Here is a 22,152-nt window from a genome sequence, read left to right as displayed (position 1 = left end):
CCCATACAAGCTCTTACTCCTACCATAGAGCAGGGAATGGGACAGACGTGGTCTCTGCCCCTGTGGAAACATGAGGATCTGGGGAATGGCCACCCTCCCTGACAGAGAAGCCGGGGGAAAGCAGGGTTAGGGCAAAGGTCTGGAGTTCCGTCTTCAGCGTTCTAAGCTGAGGCGTCCACAAGATAGCCAAAGGGAATTGCCAAGTGTGTGGTCAGGTGCACACATCTGCAGCTCAGGAGAGAGGCTTGGTGTGTAAATCTGGGCATCATTGGAACACGGATTGCCAGAGAGGAGTTAGGCACTGTGGGGAAGGAGGTAGCTCACACCCCTTAACCCCCACCACACCACGGTTTGGCCATTTGTTCGTTCCTGGAAAACATGAACCTTTTGGAAATCCACAAAAGTCTCATAAGGGAAGAAGGAACGGGTGGGAGACTTGCCATCACGTATGGAACATGAATTCAGGCTGCTTGTGTTTTAAATTATGAAATAGAAACCCCTGATAATTGAAGGACTTGGGGACATCGGAGTTGGAGGTATTTGAGTTCGTATCTCAGCCCCCTTAAAGTAGTGTTTCCAAAATTGGGTGTACATATCATTGGTAGTATACAAGTTGATTTTAGGGGACATATGAATCCTGTTATTTTATAGTTGTGCTATTTTGTTTAGTTAGCCTTTGTTTATGGCATGTGATACTGGTTTTCCATCTTCAGTGATGATACATGCAAGTTAAAGAAAGATATTTAAACAAAGGCAATAATTTGATTTAAAGGAAACTTTTAATAATCACACATATAGTGTATAAATATGCCATGAAAACTGAGTGACTCAAGTTTGAGAAACACTTCCTTAAAGGTAAATACTGATGCCTGCATGCAACAGATGACAAGGGGGATACAGTGTAGTTTAGTGGCCTGGCCAAGGGACCTGGCTGCTCCATGGTGCCATTGGGATACACAGCCAAGCCTGGGAAGATGGTCCATGTCCTCCAAGGCCAGCAGGAAGGGCTTGCCCAGTGAGGCAGCCACAGGGCTGGGCCTGGAGCCCAGGGTTTCCCAGTGGACGCTACTGCTCAGCCCTCCCGGCCCACATCTCTTAACTCACTTGGAGGGGGTCCCTCCTGGAGGCAGGATGCCCCTTCACACCCTTATCCTCCCTGCTCATTTTCTAACATGACCAGCAAGTGCTTTGACCTCTCTTGGAAATGTCTCTGGCCTCCTGACTTTGGGAATGAAAAATGTCCACACCATGGCCTGGTGGGGGTGGAGGATGGGTATTAAAAATCAGTCTTCCAAGTGGAAAAATATATGATGGGAATTTTGACAAACAGTTGGGGAAGGACTAGGATAAGAATGAAGAGATTTATGGAAATGAAACTAAGGCTGAAAAGTTCAAACAAAAAAAATTTTTTTTTTTTTGTCAACATGCCGAATGATAAAATGACTTCATCACTCGCTGAGGCTTTCTGCAAGTTGAATACCCATAGGTCCTCCAGGGGCCAGCTGACACCCTGCACCAAGAATAGGGATGGACAGGGAAGGGTGTGACCCAGCAGAGACAGTTTCAGTTTGTGAGCAAACACCTGTCGTGTCCAGGAGGCCTGGAGACCTTGTGGCTCTTGTCACATGATGAAGGGGTTGAAGAATTTCTTCTACAGACTGTGGAACCCGGACTCAGCCCTGGACCATGACTTTCCCTCTGTCATTCATTGGCTATGACACTGGGTGATCAATTTCCCCTCTGAGCCTCAGTTTTTCCATTTGCAGAATGGGGGGAGGAACCCCCTCCCTCTTGGGTTTGTCGTGCCAAGGCAATGAGGTGTTTCTCATGCACAGGTGTCAACACCGTGAGAACATGTGCCGCTCCCCATCTTCCCAGGAGCCTCGATGCCTTCTGCATAGGCATTTCTTCCATTGCAAGCAGTCTGGTTGACTGGAGCAAGGCTTGGAGAGGATGTGGGTAGCTCTCCGAATCAAAGAAAAAGTGAAAAATCAATCCAAAAGAGCCAATGTGCAGACAGTCCCCTCTCAGGAACTGAGGGACACTCCTCAGGGAGCCATGGCAGCAGCACAACAGGTCAGCTGTTTCCATCTTGGCATGACTCCACTAAGACTCAGCGTCCTGGGGGAACCAGAGTCTGATTGGCCTGGCCTGTGTCCCAGCTCCTAGCCCAGGAAATGCCTCAATTGATTGTCACACCAGGACTGCATGCAACATAGACTTGTGCCCTAGAGCCAAATCAGTGAGTGCCATCAGAAGGATCGGGCATGGGGAATGAAAATAAACCACCACCGCCAACAAAAAAATGGGGGAACCAACCACAAGTTCCTTCCACTGAATGCTGGAGCCCATCTTTTCATTTGCGTGATCCACCCTCTCCATTCTGTGTCTTCCAGTCACAGCTACTCTTCAAGGATCACTAAGGACCATCCACCTACTGAACAGTGATCACAGCATCAGTGTGTTAACTTCTGCTGCGAGCACCAGTCTTCACACTCTCCAAAGTGCTTTATGATTGCAGTTCCTATCATATCCACTCTTGTTGGCTTTTCACACATACCGATGAGCTGTCAAGGCAGGGGATCCCCCATTTCCAGGGCCCTTCAGAGGTTCAGATGAGAGAAGAGAGAGGAAGTGAGTGACCTAAGCTCATAAGGCTTGTACGTGATGGAGCTAGGGCTTTACTTACTAATTTTAGGAATTTTTCTGTTTATTCTCTTGAGACCTCTGCAGATCAAAATCATTGTATCTAAAAATAGTAATATTTTATTTCTTCCCTCTTAATGATTATGCATTCTGTTTTATTTTTATTTTATTGCACTACTTAAAAAATTTTACAATAAAAAAGTGACAGCTGATACCTCTATTTATTTCCTGGACTTGTTGAGCATGTTTCTCAGGTTCTGCCGTAAAGCACGATGTGTAAAGTATGTAAAATGGTGTTTGGCACACAGTAAGTGCTACATAGGTGTTAATATTTTCATCACTCTGTAGTTCTGAACTCATCTGCCTAACAAGCATAACCCGCCCCCACTATCCCTCCTATACCCTAGACGTGAGTATAGCTGAAGAGGGCCTTGGTTTGGTTTGATTCCATCATGTATGCACTCAGTGGAAACTCAGTAAGTATTTATTAACTTAAAATGCATGCCTGAGTGAACGAATCAGTCCAACGAGTTCTAGCAGCCCTCACCTGGGTCACACTGGCCTCATGGCCAAGGAAAAGGAGCTTGCAGAACCAGGTGATGGTTTTTCAAGCTTGTACGGATAGTCTACAAAGACAGTCACCATCAATTCCTTTCCTCCGTGTATGTGCTTGATGATTCTTACACCGAGTACTGGAATCTTGCCTTTGTCTTACTAACAAAGTCTGGACTAACCTTAGTGACTTGTTTAACCAATGGGTTGTGATGGAAGTAACATTCTAGGACTTCTGAGGCTGGGCTTGTAAGACACCTGGATCTCTTGATAATGTTCCCTCCTGGAATCTAGCTGTCAGGCTGTGAGAATCCCAAGCCACATGGAGATGCCACATGTGAGTGCTCCAGTGAAGAGGCCCCACTGAGGCTCCAGGTGAGAGTCAGAATCCACTGCCCACTGTGTGACTGGGCCATTTTGGACATCCAGCCCAGCTGAGCCTTCAGGTGGCATGCAGCCCCAGCTGGAAACTGACTACAACCTCGTAAGAAACCCAAGAAAGAACTACTGAACCCAGACCACAGGGTCATTAGATCATAAACCATTATTTTAAGCCACACCTTATGGGGACTATTTGGGTTTTTTTGTTTTTTTTGTTTTGTTTTGTTTTGTTTTTTGTGAGACAGAGTCTCGCTCTGTCGCCCAGGCTGGCGTGTAGTGGCGCGATCTTGGCTCACTGCAAGTTCCGCTTCCCAGGTTCACGCCATTCTCCTGCCTCAGTCTCCTGAGTAGCTGGGACTACAGGTGCCTGCCACCACGCCTGGCTAATTTTTTTGCATTTTTAGTAGAGACGGGGTTTCACTGTATTAGCCAGGATGGTCTCGATCTACTGACCTCGTGATCTGCCCGCCTTGGCCTCCCAAAGTGCTGGGATTACAGTGTGATGGTTTTAAAAGCAGTAATAGATACCCAGAGAGCTTCTGCTTAGAAGGCACACATCACTTCCCTGCTCAGAATCCAGCACTGAACTCCCAATTTATTGGTCAAGAAGTGATGTCCACAGGGCAGAAAAATATGGGCGTTCCTCAAAGAGGTAGCAAGTATTTAGGAATAACAGTAAGAGAATAAAGTGGCTGGATATAAAATAAACACAGTGATAAGTTGCATTTATATATACTTGCAATAACCCTGTACAAAATAAAGTGAACAAAGATCTATTTTACAATCATGATAACAATAAAATATCTAGAAAAAACATTAGTGCCTTGGATACATATAGTTCCTAGGACAGTCCCCTAGGGAGGCTGTGAAAAGTTTTGTAATGAGCTCATTAGCAGAGATTGCATATTGGGAAATTTCCAGCAAAGTTGCAAATTGGCATACTGCTTCTGCCAAATGACTAAAAATGTTATTTTGAACTGCTAAAACTTTCCTGTGTATGTGCTGAGGTTGGGATAAAATGGCAAAGTAGGATGGCTGGTCTGATTGAACTCCAATGTAAACATTCTCTCAAGTATGTGCTAAAGCAAAAAGCATGAGATCAGCTGCAAGTGAACAAGTTGTCAGGCTTCTGCCTCAGCTTCCATGAAAGCAGTTAGCAGAGGCAGCCCTGCTGACCTCTGAGCTGACCTCATGCCCTGGGTGTCCAGCATAGATCTGGGTATGATCTCCAGGAGCACCTTCAGGGCTGCAAGCTTCCATTATAAGCTTAGCAAGTGTCTCTGACCATCACTTCCTCTGGAAGTGTATTCTTTAATAAACCATTGCATTCATGAGTGAAATTGAATAAACATCCCAGGATTCTCAATCTTTGGGAAAAAGCTCAATCTACAGTCACAAATTGTCTCACTAGAGAAAATGCCACTGTACGCAGTACACACACGTGATTACATACTGCTTCTAATAGTTACTGACTTTATGAACCTTGTCCCCAAGCCCCAAGTTGAGAAAAGATTGTATTTTAGAGGTTTGAATGACAAGGGGAGGGAAAGGATGGGAAGATGACACAATCCCTCCCCAAGATGAACCCTTTCCACAGGTGTGTCCATCTCCTAGGTGCACCCTTTCCCCAGGTGCACCCACTTCCCAGTGTACCTTTCTCTCAGGTATACCCTTCCCCCAGGTATACCCACTCCCCAGGTGCACCCTTCCCCTAGGCACACCCTTCCCCTAGGCACACCCTTCCCCTTGCTGTACCCTTTCTAGGTGCACCTTTCCCACGGTACACCCTTTCCCCAGGTGCACCCACATCCCAGGAACACCCTTTCTCTGAGTGCACCCACTCCCCAAGTACACCCTCTTCCCAGGTGCACTCACTCCTCAGGTACACCCTTCCACCAGGTGTACCCTCTCCCCAGGTGTACGTTTCCCCCAAGTGCACCATTTTCCCAGGTATACACACTCCTTAGGTGCACCCTTCCCCCAGGTGTATCCTCTCCTCAGGTACACCCATTTCCCAGGTGCACCCTCTCCCCAGATGTACCCTCTCCCCAAGTTCACCCAATCCCCAGGTGAACCTTCCCCCAGGTGTACCCACTTGCGAGGTGTACCCTTCCCCCAGGTGCTCCCTCTCCCCAGGTGCACCCTTTCCTGAGGTACACCCACTCCCCGGTATACCCTTCCCCCAGATGTACTTTTCATCTAGGTGTGCCCTTCCCACCAGATGCTCCTCCCCTTGGTGTGCTCTTCCCCTGGGTGTACTTGACTCCCTTTCCTTCAGTAGGGTTCTGCTCAGTGATCACTCTGTCATAAAGCCTCCCTCACCACTCTGTTTAAAATGCAACCTCCCTCAACTCTCCTTTTCCTCTCCCCTACTTTATTTTTCTCCATTTCATATAGCTGATAATTCCCATCTTTATTTTGCTTATTGTCTGTTCCCAGGCACATAAGTCCTATGTGGTGTTTTTTTTTTTTTGAAATTTTGTTCTTTGCTATATCTCAGTGTCTGGGACAGTGTCCAACACATCCTAGGTGCTCAGTATACATTTATCAAGAGAATGAATGGACTGAACACATCCATCTCCCTTCCCTGACTCTGAACTTCTGGAGCACAGGGACTCTGCCTTTTACATCCAGGCCAATAGATAGCAAGTGCTTGTTTAAATGTTGGTTGAACTCAGTGGCCCACCCGTTACAGCATGAAGACACCAATAATTTCATGAAACTTCAGTGAAAAACCCTTATAGAAAAAACTCTCCCAGGTGTACGCCCTCTGCACCAATTGCAAAGCTCTCAACCTCATGAATAAGCATTTCTTTAGAAGGTGACTGATATGGTTTGGATTTGTGTCCCTGCCCAAATCTCACCTCAAATTGTAATCCCCAATGTTGGAGGAAAGGCCTGGTGGGGGGTGATTGGATCATGTGGGCAGATCCCCCTTGTTGCTCTTGGTATAGTGAGTTCTCCATGATATCTGGTTGTTTAAAAGTGTGTGGCACCTCCCGTCTCTCTTTCCTCTTCCTCCTTCTCTGGCCATGTAAGATGTGCCTGCTTTCCCTTTGCCTTCCACCACGATTGAAAGCAAAGCAGGCCTTCCCTGCTATGCTTCCTGTGGAACCATGAGCCAATTAAAACTTCTTTTCTTATAAGTTACCCAGTCTCAGGTAGTTCTTTATACAATGCGAGAACAGACTAATACAGTGACCTCACTGGGATTTATGCAATCTTATCAGAAATGAAATTTCACAAGTCCACAGTGTCAGTGCCATGGGGATCCTAAGAATCCCGGAAGTCAAGGGCAGGTCTTTGCCAGTCCTGAACCCTCAGCACAGGGAATCAGTGTTGTAACTGAACTCACTGGAGCAACCCTATAAATGGAGAGATGGCCACGTGTGAGTCTAAGCAGACCTGGACTTGGCAGGGAGGACCCAGGCAGCCCAGGGACACAGTGCCCGTGTTCATGTTTCCTGTAGAACTTTACAAGCATGATACCCATCTCCAGCATGAGCCATTAGGGCCCTAGCCTGGACCTGAAATCAGAGCCTGCAACCCCTGTGTCTCCCTTTCCCTTCCTCAGCCTACACCCCTGCTTCCTTAGCCAGCAGGACGGGCTAGGGAGGCTGTCCCAGCCCCACCTGGCCTGAGCTTTGGGGCCTGAGAGGGTAAGTCCAGGCTAGGTGTATGTGTGTGGAGGTGGGGTAGACAGCAGCCCACTACCTTAGGAGCAGGTTCCCTGTACACAGACCCCTGCTCCCTGAAGGTGGCGGAGGGATATCCAAGGATGTGTATGTGTTTGCGTATTCACTTGCTCACTAAGCCCTGCCTTCTGCAGACACCCTGGCGATGCTGGGTGTACAAGGATGAGACAATAGACCTCCCCTTCTGCACCTGAAGAGTGCCTGCTGCATGCATCCAACAAGAGTGGAAATACCAAACACATTAATAAGTGCTTCCAAATAATACACTTGCACAGCTATTGCCCAATGAGTAATTTCTGATATGGCCTTGGAGCGTGTGTCAGGACAGATGAAGATTTATTCCTTGTGCCAGTCCCTTTCTCTGCATTTTCCCTTTCTTCTCAACCCTCCAATCTCCCAGTATGGATGTAGTAAAATATTGATAAATTTTACAATCTATTATACATTAGTAGTCTATTAAGACTATGTACTACACTGTAAACACAATAGTAGCATATGGTGGGTTTTTTTCCTAGTCCAACTTTTTGTTTTGCTTAGAGTTAGTGATTACCTCATTTTAAAATTTGCTTCATTTTGGTGCACTGATCTTTATTTATTTTTTCAAAATGCTGCATTAGATCTGTCAAGTACATGGCCATATCCTTTATAAGGTGCCTCATCCTCATCCTGCAGGCTCAACACCATGTGCCCCAGCACTTCTGCCCTGCTGCACAGGGACTCCGGCTGCCCAGGCTGCAGGCATCCTGAGACTGACTATTGCCCATGTCCTGTACCAGTTCCCTGCCAGCTCCTGCATCCAGATCTTGATATTCCCTTTTTTTTTTTTTTTTTTTTTTTTTTTTGATTGCGTACTCCAGTGGCTTCTAAGAAAGAATTTTGAGGAAGGGGGCATATTTTCAGTCCTTCTTTAACAAGTGCTCCTGTTTCATTGTCTCATGTTTCATCGGCAATAAAATATTTAAAAGTAGGTTCTCATCTTCCTTTCGAGGGCAGCACCTCCTTTTTCTGAGATGCCATTGTCCGAGATGACTCGGACGAGTTTCCTCGTCCGAGAGCTGTGTGGATGTAGTTGTCAGCATCTCTCCTTTCTCTTTCTCGTGAATGTGTGCTTCCCAACTCATCCTTAGTGGGCATGAGGCCAGCGTTTGCCATCTGGGTGTCCTAGCCCTTCAAGTCTGAAGTGGAACTGGCTGAACTTCCCACCTGCTGTGGTGGAGTCCAGGGCCGTAGCCAAGAAGGCACAACACTGTGATTGTCTGAGAATGTCTGTGATTGTCTGAGAATGTCTCAGCTCAGTGGTCAGTCTATTCCCTACATATCTGATAAATGAAAAAAAGTCTCATACAGTAACTGGAAGTCAGCTAGAATGTTTGAGACTTCACTTACTGTTCAATGTCGGGTTGATTCATGGGTTGATTTTCTAAATCTTTTATCTTTTATGTTATTTTCCATTTATTCACCATTTTGATCTAATTTTTGGAAGGTGTTTCTAACTTTATATTTCAAATCTATTGAATGTCATTATTTCACTTATCTAATTATCTTCCTAGAATCTTTCTTGTTTTCAAATTATTTTTTATTGAAACCAAAGGGGTTACATAAAATGTTACAAGCCTAAATTTGAACTGAAAGTTTCAATATCAATTTCTTTTTGTTTTTGTTTTTAGAAACAGAATCTCACTCGGTCACCCAGGTTCAAACTCCTGGGCTCAAGCCATACTCTTGCCTCAGCCTCCTAAGCAGCTAGGACTATAGGTGCATGCCGTCATGCTTGGCTAATACACTTTTAAAAAATCTGTAGAGACTGTGTTGCCCAGGCTGGTCTTGGACCCCTGGCTTCAAGTGAGTCTCCCACCTTGGCCTCCCAAAGTGTTAGGATTACAGTCGTGATGCTTGAATAGTAACAAGAGTTTTGCAGGATAGTAACAGGCCTTCAGTTCTGTACACAAACAGCAGTAACAGCAATTGACTCAGGGAAGCCCAAAGAGGGTGGGTGGGTTGTTAACTTTTTCTCTACTCATTTCTGGGTTGTTTCGTGTTTTATGCCCAGCACATATTTTTTGTAGTTAATTTTAACCTTATAATAATTTCTGTTTACAGATCTTACATGTTGAGTTTAATGGGTCTTGGCAGTTTCACAACCTGTATAGTCACCATCTCAAACAAGCTAGAGGACATTTCATCGCGCCAAGAAATCTCCTAGGGTTGCTTTCCAGTCAACCCCACCCTCAAATGACTGTGCTGACTTTTATTACCATACATTAGTTTTGGTGGGATCTCAGACATCCTACAGAAAAGTCATACAGCATGTACTATTTTGAGTCTGGCTTCTGTCACTTAACATAATATTGCTGCATGTTTTCCTTCCTTTTTATTAATAAATAATACTCTACTATATAAAAGCATTAATTTTTTGATTCATTCTCCTATTGGTGGGCATTTGAGTTGTGTTGAGGTCTTGACTATGGTGAATAGGCTGCTGTGAAAATTCTACAAGTCTTTCTGTGGATGTATATCTTCATTTCTCTTGGGTAAAATACCCAGAAGTGGAATGGCTGGGTCAAAGAGTACATAGTTAATTTTTAATAACATAATTTGAAAAATAAAGCAAAAATCTACAGCAATTACAAAGGGTGGTGGCCAGCCCAGGAATAAGCAAAAACCAACTGCAGAGAATGGAGAATATAAGAATGTGTGCGCTTCTCATCTTCAGCCTCAAGCTGACCCTCGTGGCCACAGCTACCTCAGGACCCCTCCTTAGAACTCTTCAGTAACATTTGTAGGGGCCATTGATTTGGATCAGGCTCCTCTCCTGCACCCAGCAGACCAAGCCAATACGGAGTTGTTCATGCTAAATGTCACTAATTTCCTTAAGAGTATACTGAGGCAACAAATAGCTGAGTTTTGGTTAGTTAAGGCTTGAGCTTTATGTCATAGTAGGCAGTCAGCCGACCCAGTGAGACAAAACACTGAGCTGTAGCCAATTTAGTTGTTCTTTTTGCTCTACGTTAGTTTTCTGTTCATAAATGCTGCCTGACCATGTGACAAGCAGGAGTTCTTTGAACTTGTTCTAGTTCTAAGGGCTGCCCAGCTTGCAAGTTTTTTTCCCCTTAAATAAACCTGATAAATTTAAGCTTGCCTGAGGTTTTCCCTTTTTAACAGATCGGTGAATGTGAAGGAACTCAAAGAGGAACATAGTGACCCCCAGGAGCAGGGGGTGGCCAAGCCAAGGCACGCACCAGGGCCCATTGTGCCCACTGATCCCCTGGAACTGGGGATGGTGGGTCTAGCCCTCTCGGATTCTGAGCTCCACTCATTCGGGTTCTGAGCTCTCTGAGCTTATTTGAGAAATTTGATCCACACTGGGTTCAGAAATCTTGAAACTGGACTGATCCTACAGAGGTTTCAGATGTCTGGCTGGGCCAAAACAGAAACTGAACTGGGTGTGGTAGGCAGGATTCCTAGGAGATAGGGAATCAGGGGTTTACTGGGATCCAAGGAGCTTAGAACTCCCCCATCTGGGACTCTCTAGTCAATTTCTTGTATATGAACTATGGACACAGAACAAGGGCTTTTCTGGAGAAATGGGTGAACCTTACCCAAAATAATTTAGAGTTACAGCAGCCACAGTGGGGAAGTTTGTTTGCTTGTTTGATGAGACAGGGTTTTACTCCTGTTACTCAGACTTGAGTGCAATGGCGCAATCTCGGCTCACTGCAACCTCTGCCTCCTGGGCTCAAGCGATTCTCCTGCCTTAGCCTCCCAAGTAGCTGAGATTACAGGTGCACACCACCACCCGCAGTTAAATTTTGTATTTTTTGTAGAGATGGAATTTCTCTCTATTGCCCAGGCTTGTCTTGAACTCCTGGTCTCAAGTGATCCATCCCCCTCGGCCTCCCAAAGTGCGTAGATTATAGGGATGAGCCACCGTGCCTGGTTGAGAAGTTTTAATTTGGATAAAATTGTTTATTTGCAGGGAAAAAATAGAAATAGAAAGATAAAACATCCCATAAGAACAATGGAATGCATTTTAATTGGTATGCAGAAACATGTAAAAGATTAAACAAAGAGTGTCTGCCTTAAAAGTTTCTTCCCAGGAGACAAATAAAAAGCTTAATCAGCAAACTGAGGACCAGAGGAAGGAGGACTGCACGCTCATTGAATTAACTCTGACTGCTCCTTGCTGTCTTTGTCATTACTTCAATATCCTGAGTCCACTGATCGTTTTGCTCAAGTACCTTTCCATCTTGAGGAAAATGAAAAGGAGGGGTTGGACAACTGTCTTACAACGTGAGACCCTCTGAACACCTAGGCCGGCCTGCTGTAACCACTTTACTCCATGCTCTGAAGCTGAACTTAAAGCCTTCATAAGATACTTTCCTAATGCAAGAGAAAATCCTCAAACGTTTACCTAGGAATTTAGAATTGCCATAGGAGCTTATGATCCAGGAACTTTTGACTTTATGAATTTCTTCACTTGATTTTGGAACCTGGTAAAGCTCAAAAGAGTATAAAAGCAGCAGAATAGAGAGAACCCGAGGGGATATTAAAGACACTAAAACCTTCTTGCTACAACAAGCTGGAAGAACACTGAAAACCTTTTAAATTCAGTTCCTAAGTCTTCTGCACAAAAAAAAAGGATCCATCTGTCAGTCTTGCAGGTGAAAAAAGGACGTACCCATTTCATATTACAGAGCTGGTTTAGAAACACTATTTGTGAAACATTCTGCACTCAAAAGACTACAAGGAGAATTTCCTGTAGGGATTAAAATGGCATTAACTGCTCTATTTATAAACAAATGTTGTCCCGAATTTAGCAGTTGCATTAAGAAGCATGAATTTGGATGGGGAATGACAGACATGGTGGAATTGGTGACTTTAGCTGAGCATTTTCAAAGGACTCTAGAATAAGAAAAAGCACAGAAAGCTAATAAGCTTATGCCTCTTCAATTGCAACAATTACAGGGGCCAAAGCCAAAGAGACCACCTTGTCCTTGTTTTAAACCACAGTCTAAAGAACCTAGAGTAAGAAACCCTTCACCCCAAGGTGTCTACCTACATTGCAAACAGCCAGGGCCCTGGAAGAGAGGTTGCCCAGTCATCCCAGTCCACCAAGGAGCCTCCTCCTTTCAGTGGCGATGGTCTGCCCACTAGAGGGAGCCCATGAGATCACAATCAGCCTGGCCGCAGGAGGGACTTTCCGGCTAGCTGTTGCCTGTGATGCCTTTTGATAAACAATGAGAAACAGAGGCTAAGACAAGCAAGGAACCTGTAGCATGCTGGTGAATATTGGGTTTGGTTTATCTTTCACAAACCCCACTTTAATAAGCTGTTAAAGCAAACTAAATATGGCTTGAGAAGGACTCTGTACTTCTTCTATGTTTGAGTCCTTGTAGATGAACTGCAACCTAACGTAATAGGTGGACAACATTGAAAATCTAACTTAGGAGTATGCACCTGTAACAATCGTTGAGTCCTGGCCAATTCCAGCAGCCATACTTCAACCACTCATACACCATTCAGTGTTCAAACTGTGTTCAAATAAGGCAAATGCCAAGCTGTAACCAGTCCAGCTGTTCTGTACCTCAATTCTGATTTCTGCATATCACTTTCCCCCCCTTTTTTTTTGTCTATAAATTTGTTCTGACCACGAGGAACCCCGGAGTCTCTCTGAATCTGTTGTGATTCTCAGAGCTGCCCAATTTGTGAATCGTCCATTGCTCAATTAAAGTTTTTTTCTATTTAATTTGGCTGAAGTTTTTCTTTTAACAGATGGTGGCAGAAGTGGGATCCAAAGTACAACTTCTAACGACCCCCAGGAGTACTGAGTGAACAAGCAAGGTACCTGCAGGACTTATTTGTGTCCATTGATCTCTCAGAGCAGCTGGGGATCATGGGTAAGTTCTCTCTCAGATTTCAGAGCTCCATGGATTTGTGTTTTGAGCTCTCAGTTTCTTTGAACAAATTTCTGATCCAAACTGGGTTTGGAAGTCACAACAGAAACTGGACTGGGTCCAGGAATGGATTTGATCTGGGAATTAACTGGCTTGGATCCAGTTAGAGTACTCTTACATCTGACTGGGTCAGAAAGGAACTGGTCATAAGTGGTAATATTGTAGGGGGTGTAAAATTTGGCTTTTAAAAGTTTGCAGGGATTTTTATATTCTACTATTTTGTTTCATTTTTCTTGTGCGTTTAGGTGGGAAAGAAATCATTGACTAAGTTAATCAAGGAAACCTGACAGTAAAGCCAATATTTTAGGTAAAAATGGGATCGTTAATTTCTAGAAAACCGAATTCCTTCCGGCTCATACATTAGGCCTGGGAAGCAGCAAAGTCTTACAGAAATGGCGAAATGTTACTAAAGATAACTTACAGTGGTACATTCCAAATAAACAACAAAGGCACTAGAGTGCATTAATTTCTTTTTCTTTTGTGTTGCGGCAGGTCCCTGAAACAAACAAACAAACAAAAACTGGATTAGGTCTCCATCTTGTTTTATGTCCTTGGTAGCTTGGCCTTGTAATTATGTGGCGGTACTTTCTCTTGGTCTCTGCCTTCCAGGGAACAGGAATTTTAGGGTTCATGTCACACTAAACTCTAAAAATTATCTTGAGTAGTTGAAAGACTTTGCAAGCTCAAAATTAACTACTCTAGACTCCTTCTGGGAAGGGCAATGGAGACTGCCTAGTGTTGTAGCTCAGCAGCTAAGTTTTATCCTTTCACATTGGTGGCCTGGGTTTGATTCCAAGCTTAGAGAATGAGTACTTTCTGGTTAATACCTGTGTGACTTTTACCACTTCCTGATCTTCTTCCCCTCCATAAACAACCTCTAGCTTCCCTTCTTAAATCTTCATTTCTCTGAGTTACCTTTAAAAATTTCAGATTTTGTAAAAACTGCTTACCACCTCTTTGAAAATACCTAGTACACTTGTGGTTAAGTCATATCCTTAGTTGAGCTTTGTTGGTTTCATCTGTAAGGTTACCTTTGGTAAAGTTCAAAAGACAGAAATATCAGCCATTTGGCCTGGCTAAAGTCAGGTAATAAGAAATTTAAAAGGAGTTTTTAGAAAGAGCACTATGGTTAAAAGTCAGCTTAATTAAAAGCAGATATTCAAGCTCTAACAGCCTTGGACTCTTTGGAAAAAATAGAAGGCGCCAGAGACCCCATTTTGGGAAAAAAAAAAAAAAAAAAAAAAAAAAAAAAAACCTGTTTTCTTCATGGAACCCCAGGCATTGGAAATGGATAGATCCCTCTCAAAATCTAAGACTCTGTTCTTTATACCAGATTAAGGGTCTGGCATAAAAATGAGACCCTTAATTTTTGAAGGTCAGTTTTGCCTTCCAGATGTGACTGCTTATTATATTAGGCCCCAGAAACTGCATGCTTTGCTGGCCCTGTTCTTCCAAGGACTCCACCCTAAACCCAGTAATCCAATTAAGAGACATATAAACTACTGAGTCTTCTTCTGTTCTGCCTGTGTAGTTATATATGTGTTGGGTGCATAATGTTTATATAAGAGAGCTCTAATTAATTGGCCTAAAGAAAAATATGTTCTTAAATCAAATATTTTTGTCAGGAAAGTAAAAACTGTAATGTCTTAGTTTATATAACTTTAGTAATCTTTGGGAAATAAAAACAGCTTTAAAGATTATTGGCAAAATAAAGACATTTGGTCTAATATAGACAGGTCAGATATTAGGTTTGCTAAATGCTTTAAGGTTATAACCTGCTTTGACTTTTGAAAATTGTTCAACTTACCTACCTTGGAGACCTTAGATTCTAGATAAGGCCTGGGGACATGTGGACTTAGTCATGCATCTTGGCTATGAAAATAAAGTTATAAAGAAAAGAGATTTTATATAGGAAAGGATCTTGTATGGTAAATTCTTGTCCTAAAATAAAATAACTGGTTGTTTAAAAAGAGGGATGTTTAGGACAAGTCAGAAAGTCCAAGCATGTTGTAGATAGTTTGTGTATGTTGTGAAAGGATTCATGAAAGGAAATTTATGCAACAAAAGTAAAAGTTGCTAAGAGTTACCATTATAACATGTAATTGAAACTACTAAAAAATTGTTCTACATGCAAGATGTGTGAGGAGAGTGAAATGTGTTTTTGGTAAAAGATTATAAGAAGGGATAGAAATGTAAATTTTTGCCTAGTTTAGATGGCTAAAGGGTTGTTTCAAATTAGATAAGAAGAAGCTAAGGGTCTGAATAAGTTGTGGAAGGTTTCTAAAAATTAATCTGATAAAAAAAATTCTGTGTGTGAACATATTGACTAAATTTAAAGGGGTACTATTCAGTTTTTCCATGAATTGAACATCGAAAAAAAAGCACAGATGGTTTTCTTAAAGTGCTGATGTGCTCTTTTACAAAAATTGTAAAAGGTGATAAAAGGTTTACAAGAATCTCACCTCATGGTTAAACTGATTAAGCATAATATCAAATGTTTTAAACCTTTAACATATTTGACAGGCTTCCCAAAATCAAATTTCAGCTTCAAAATAGTCTTTTCTGACCTTAACTTTGGGATGCTACAGAGGGCCCCTGAAGCATCCAAAAGAGAGGTAAACAGGATTATTTGACATGTTATTACATGGGAAACATTGTCAAAGAAATAATATTTAACCTTCTTCAGATTATATTTTAGTGAATGATATTAATATATGTTCTAAAATTGTATGGTATTTCTAAAATTCTAATATGTCTTAGTATATGCTATCAATCATAATTATGGTTAAGTTACTGTAGACCACAGAAATAACCAAATTACCATTTATATTGTGTCTTTAACTATGACTATTTAAAGTCATTTCCACAGTTAATTGCTTAATGCTGATGCAGTTTTTGAAAACTTCACAAGCATGTAAAATCCTAGAATATGGTGTCTTTTAGGAGACTCATGAAAGGATGAAATGGACCCTAAAAAGCACTCTGGAATGCAGGTTTCTAATAACTTTAGAATCATATCATTTGAATTGGGTAAGAATTCCTGGAACTTTAATGAAAAGACTGACTAGGTTATAAAACTGCTAACCTAAGTAGAACAAAAGTTAATTAAATACCAAGAAAAGACTTTGCCAGATTTTCACAGTAAATCAGCCAATACTGAAATTTTTTAGTTAGACAATTTGAATGAAATGCATGGTCTACATCAAATTGCCTATTATGACCCATCAGTTATCAGTGCTGTGCACCAAATTTGGAAAAACAACTGCTATTCAAGAGGATGTGAGTCTAATGCTAATTAAGCATGGACTCATGGAGAACCAGGATGGCTGCCTTGCCCTTCTGGAGTCCAGCTGAAAAAAACATGGGACCATGAGGACACTGTAAGCTATGAATGACATGCTGAGACCAGAAACCCAAAATGATGGTAACTGAAAGTGGTGCTAAAGCCCTAAGTTTTGGTTACACTCTCACTTGAGAACCCAGTTAAAAGGGGAGATTTTTTTAAAACAAAATTATAGGAGGCCATTGTTTTGGACTGAACTCATGCACTAGACCCCAAGAGACCAAACCAAAAATGGAGTTGGTTATGCTAAATATGACATAATCAAGCTAAGACTTTAAGGAAGCACATAGATTCTAGACCAGAATAGACCAGGTCTTGTTTTACTCTTAAAATAGTATGTTCCAGCATAAGGAGGCACCCTCTACTCAATCCTTGCTCCTACCTTTGCAAAACCTACTGTTCTACTGTTTCTCAGTGGGTTTTAAGACAAAATAATTACATTTACAATGGTGATAGTGACATCAATGACTAAAGTTTTGGTCAATCTCTCAAAATTGAGAAAATGACCAAAAGGGGGAATTACTAAAGCAAACTAAATATGGCCTGAGAAGGGCTCCATACTCCTATATCTGAGTCCTTGTGGATGAACTGTAACCTAACTTAGTAGGTAGACAAGATTGAAAGCCTAATTTAGGAGTATGCACTTGTAACAGTTGCTGAGTCCTGGCCAATCCCAGGAGCCATACTTCAACCACTCATATACTACTGAGCATTCAAATTGTGTTCAAATAAGGCAAACTCCAACCTGTAGCCAATTCAGCTGTTCTGTACCTCACCTCCAATTCCTGTGCATCACTTTGCTTTCTTGTCTATAGATTTGTTCTGACCCTGAGGCATCTCTGAAGTCTCTTCAAATCTGCTGTGATTCTGGGGGCTGCCCGATTTATGAATCATTCATCACTCAGTTAAACTCCTTTAAATTTAATTCAGCTGAAGGTTTTCTTTTAACAAGCCGACAAATCCCCGAAAGTGGAAAGGTCATTTCTGTGGTGGGGGTTTTGAATCAGACACAACAGTACCCATGTATGAACCCATCCAGTTGATGCTGGGGCCATTTTCAGAAAAATGAACCTTTTTCCTATGTGACACTATTCTAGTAACTTGCTAGGGGAAGACTTATCTGCTAAGCTAAAGAGGCATATGAAGTTTCCTGCGGAGCAGGAGTTAGAGTTTCCTGACCCCCTGAATGAGATCTGTTGTGCTCTCCACAGGCAGAAACTGACAAGATCAAAACTCAGGCCTGCAATATCTCTGATCTCTCTAAAATATCCGAATGTTTATGGACTTCTTCCTCTACTGATATAGGAAGAGTTAAAAGTATGGTAACTATAAAAGTCTAAATAGATCATTCTAAACCTTTACCTAAATTATCCTAATATTTACTGAGGCCTGAGCAATTCAAGGACTCTCATCAATTGCAGAAGATTTCATTAAACAAGGACTTATTCTGTGTATTAGTCCTTGTAATACTCCAATCCTACCAGTTAAAAAATCAAGGGACAAGGATGGACAAGGAGGGAAATTTGTTCAAGATTTACGAGCACTTAATAAAATCGTGATACCAAGGTTTCCTGTGATTCCAAACTCTAACACTTGATTGTTCAATGTGCACATTGATTCAGAATGGCTCACAGTCATAGGTCCCTGTCCAGCTTTCTTTAGCATTCTAGCTAAGAAAGAGAGTCAGTATGTGTTTGCTTTTCACTTGGAAAAATCAAAGTACACCTGGACTATAATGCCACAGAGGTTTCCTGAAGCTCCTTCTTATTTTTCCCAGGCGTTACACCGGGACTGGATAACCTTGCAATTTCCTTGAAATTCTCCCCTCATTCGGCGTGTAGATTATCTCTTGCCTTGCTCTCCCAGTAAAGTGTGGTCTGAAATGGACTCACTTTACCTCTTACAGCAACTTGCACATAAAGGTCACAAAGTTTTGATGGAAAGCCTTCAGTTTTCAAGGGGAAAGTTTCACGTTTTAAGGCATGACCTGACTGTGGAAAGGGTTTCCAAGAGAATAAAAACCACTCAAGGTTTTCCCTGGCCTACAGCTAAAAGACAGTGAAGAGGTTTTCTGGGACTTGCAGGATACTGCAGATCCTGGGTTCCAAGCTTTTCCTTAACCATCTCACCATTGTATGAGCTCACTAAGAATGCAGTACCAGAGCCTGCATCATGGGAGGGCAGTCAGGAGCAGGCTTCTCACTGGCAGAAACCGGCCTTACCGCAGCCCCAACCTTAGTACTTCCAAATTACACTAAACCTTTCACCTTGTTCATTCATGAACATGGCAGTCAGGCATAGGGGAAAACAATAGGCCCACGGCACATTATAGCAGGCAGTCAGCCCCCGCAGCTGAGGCACATCCTCACCACTAAATGCAGTAGCCACAGCTGTCATACTGGTAGAGTTTTAACCTGAGTTAGTCTTAGGGAATGAACTTTTATGCAAGTCCTGCATGTTGTGGAAAGTTTATTAAATTCTAGTCAAATTCAGCATTTTTCAGCAAGTAGACTATCATCTTATGAAATCCTTTTGCTTCCCAATCTCCATCTAAGATGTTACACTCTGCTACCTCTGGCTGACTACAGTGTGAGTGTGGTATCTGAATCATTAGTCTTGCATGCTGCTTTATGAAGCACTCCATTAGCTTATCCCAAGGAGACATTTGTTTGTTGATGAGTCTTAGGCTGAAAACTCAGAAGGAAAATGTCAGGTGGGGTATGCTGTTACCACTCAAAATGAATTAATAGGAAAGGAAATTCTTCCCCAATTTAAATTAGCCTAACCTGCAGAGCTTTTTGCTTTTACCTGAGATTGTCACATAGTTAAAGATAAATCAGTAGATATTTTTAGACAGCAGATATACTTTAGAAGTACTTCATAATTTCAGCATGTTATGGAAACAAAGGGGGCTTCTCACTTCCAGTGGGATCCCCATCAAAAATGAACTCCAAGTAGATGAACTCCTTTCTGCCATCCTGTTACCATCACAAACTGCCATTATTAAAATCAAAACACCTACTTATAAAACTGCACCTGAGTATCAAGGGAATGCCCTGGCAGATGTTCATGCTAAGTCAGCCAGTACTGAAATTGTTAGGATGTGTAATTTCAATAAACTCCATAAGATTCATCAAAGTCAGCTCCCCTATGATGACTTACTTAATAAACAGTGCAGTGCACCAATTTGTAAAAACAAAATTGGTATCTGAAAAGACGTAAAATCAGTGTGAAGTGTGGACTCATGGAGGCCCTGGATAGCCACTTGGTCCTCTCTGAGTCCTTGAAGCTTCCATTGTTAAGGGCTCTGCACTCCATAGCTCATTACGGTGATACAAATTATGAAAAATATTGGTAGGGTGATTGTTCTAAAATTGTTAAAAGGGTTTATAACCAATGTTTGATTTGTCAAACCCATAATCCTGTGAAGACAATGAAAGCTTCAGGTGATGTATTTCTAACACATGGTGAACCATTTGAATATTTACGGAGGCACTTCATTCAGCTTCCATCCTTGACAGGATATCAGCATGTTATTGTAATAGTTTGCATGTTCTCTGGTCAGATAGAAACTTTCCCATGTAAGAAAACTGATGCTAGGACAGTGGCTAATATGTTATTAGAATTGTGTTTCCTTTCTGGGGTGCCCCTGGAGAGGAATCTCCTGCAACAGAGGAACCTATGTTACTGTTCAAACTCTAAAGCAGTTAAACAAGGTATTGCAAACACAATGACACTATCATTGCTATCATTGTCCCCATCACCCTCAACCTTCTAGAAAGATTGAAAGAACAAACGGCATTTTAAGAAACTGAAATTGACAACTGAGTCAATTTGATTGCCTTGGCCAAAGGCACTATCACTGGCTTTGCGGAGAATCAGATCCACTCCCATCAGAATACATAGACTGGGCCTTTATGTAATATTTATTGGAAGCCTGTGCCCTTAATAATGGAATCTCATGTATCTCCCACTCTCCTCAATTCTGATATAACTAAATACTGTAAAGCTTTCATGTATTATGCCAAAGTATGTTTTCACCAGATAAAAGAAACTTTCCATGATCCACCAACTGAGAACAATCAAGTCCCTCACAGTTTAGAACCTGAAGACAAGATCTTCTGGAAATGATATCAAAGAAAGATTGCCCTGGAACCCTGTTGGTAGGCACCATAGCAAGTTCTTATCACTACCCACACTGCAGCCAAGCTTCGGGGCCTTGAACTTGGTTGGGTCCACAACTCACAACTCAAAGGGCCTCTCAAGATTCCTGGAACTGCACACCTGTTGTAGAATTTAAGGTAAAGCTGGACATGGGGAAATTTTCCTGGAAGCAGATGACATATTAGATATGAACAGTTTTCCTAATACATGGGAACTAAACTCTTCTCTTAGTGAGACGCTTTCCCTGTTGAGCTTTCCTTGTTTATGCCTAGTTTGTTTATGTCTACTTTTTTACTTGGAAGGATAATGCTGTAGTTAGAACTTCACAATAAATAGAAAATGTTGGATCTTTTCTGCTAAACCCAGAACTTTACATCATCTAAGGGATCCATTAGTTCACTTAGTGATTAACTTTAGTAACATCCCTAATGCAACTGCCTATTTAAATTGTATTTGTGGTCCCTTTTATAGAACTGGACTTCTGGTCCACTTGCTCTGACTCCTGCTTTGATTTGGCCCAGTCATGGGATGTGAGATGGCTTATTAGCTGAGCAAGGAGGAGTCAGTGCTGATGCTTTTTGTTGCATATGAATAAATACATCGGATATTGTAGAGACTCAGTCACAAAAAAACAACAAACAGGCTATTTGGTTAAAATGGGTGCACTCTTCATTTGGTTTATTGTTTGATCTATTCGATTTTAGTTGATTTGTTTCATGAGGACCCTGGGTAAGGGGCATACTTTAAACTCTTGGTGTCAAGCTCCCAATAGTCATAATAGTAGTCTTCCGGGTGCATTGTATTCTTTCAAAAATTTTTAAATGTTTGCATGCAGCCATCTGCTAAACATTAAATGGTACCTTTTTATTGGAATGACAAAAATCCTCAAAAGTATGATCATGAGGACACTGTAACCTAGGAATAAATGATATGTTGAGACCGAATATCTAAAATGACGGTAACTGGGAGTAGCACTGATGCCCTAAGTTTTATTCACATTCTTACCTAGGTGAGATCCTGACCAAAAGCAAGGGATTGTTAAATAAAATTTGCAGAAGGCTACTGATTTGGAGAAGCCTCCTGTACTGGGCCCAGCAGACCAAGCCAATATGGAGTAATTCATGCTAAATGTAACTAATTAACTTAGGAGCACAGTGGTCTCTCAGTATCTGCAGGGCATTGGTTCCAGGACCACCTGTGGATACCAAAACCGGTGCATACTGAAGTTCCACAATTGCCTCTGTGAAACCCATGAATACAAAAAGTTGGCCCTCTGCATACGCAGGTTTCACATCCCACAAATGCTGTATTTTTATTTGTATTTGGTTGTAGATGCAGAAGCTGCCAATATGGAGGGCCGACTGTATTTATTTTAAAAATCTCCCGTACATGGACCCGCACAGGTCCAACCTGTGTT

General features: G+C 42.1%; 1 long non-coding RNA gene across 1 annotated transcript in view; it reads right to left on the bottom strand.

The window, feature by feature from the left end:
- Nucleotides 1–760: 760 nt before the first annotated feature.
- LOC104675906 overlaps nt 761–22,152 on the bottom strand; it is a 29,545-nt gene continuing 8,153 nt past the window's right edge. The window contains exon 2 of the long non-coding RNA XR_749851.2: nt 761–2,601. This is a non-coding gene — a long non-coding RNA (uncharacterized LOC104675906). The remainder of the gene's footprint in view (nt 2,602–22,152) is intronic.

This window comes from Rhinopithecus roxellana, chromosome 1 (assembly GCF_007565055.1).
Source record: "Rhinopithecus roxellana isolate Shanxi Qingling chromosome 1, ASM756505v1, whole genome shotgun sequence".
NCBI classification, from domain to species: Eukaryota; Metazoa; Chordata; class Mammalia; order Primates; family Cercopithecidae; genus Rhinopithecus; species Rhinopithecus roxellana.
This window is presented reverse-complemented; position numbering and strand designations above follow the sequence as displayed.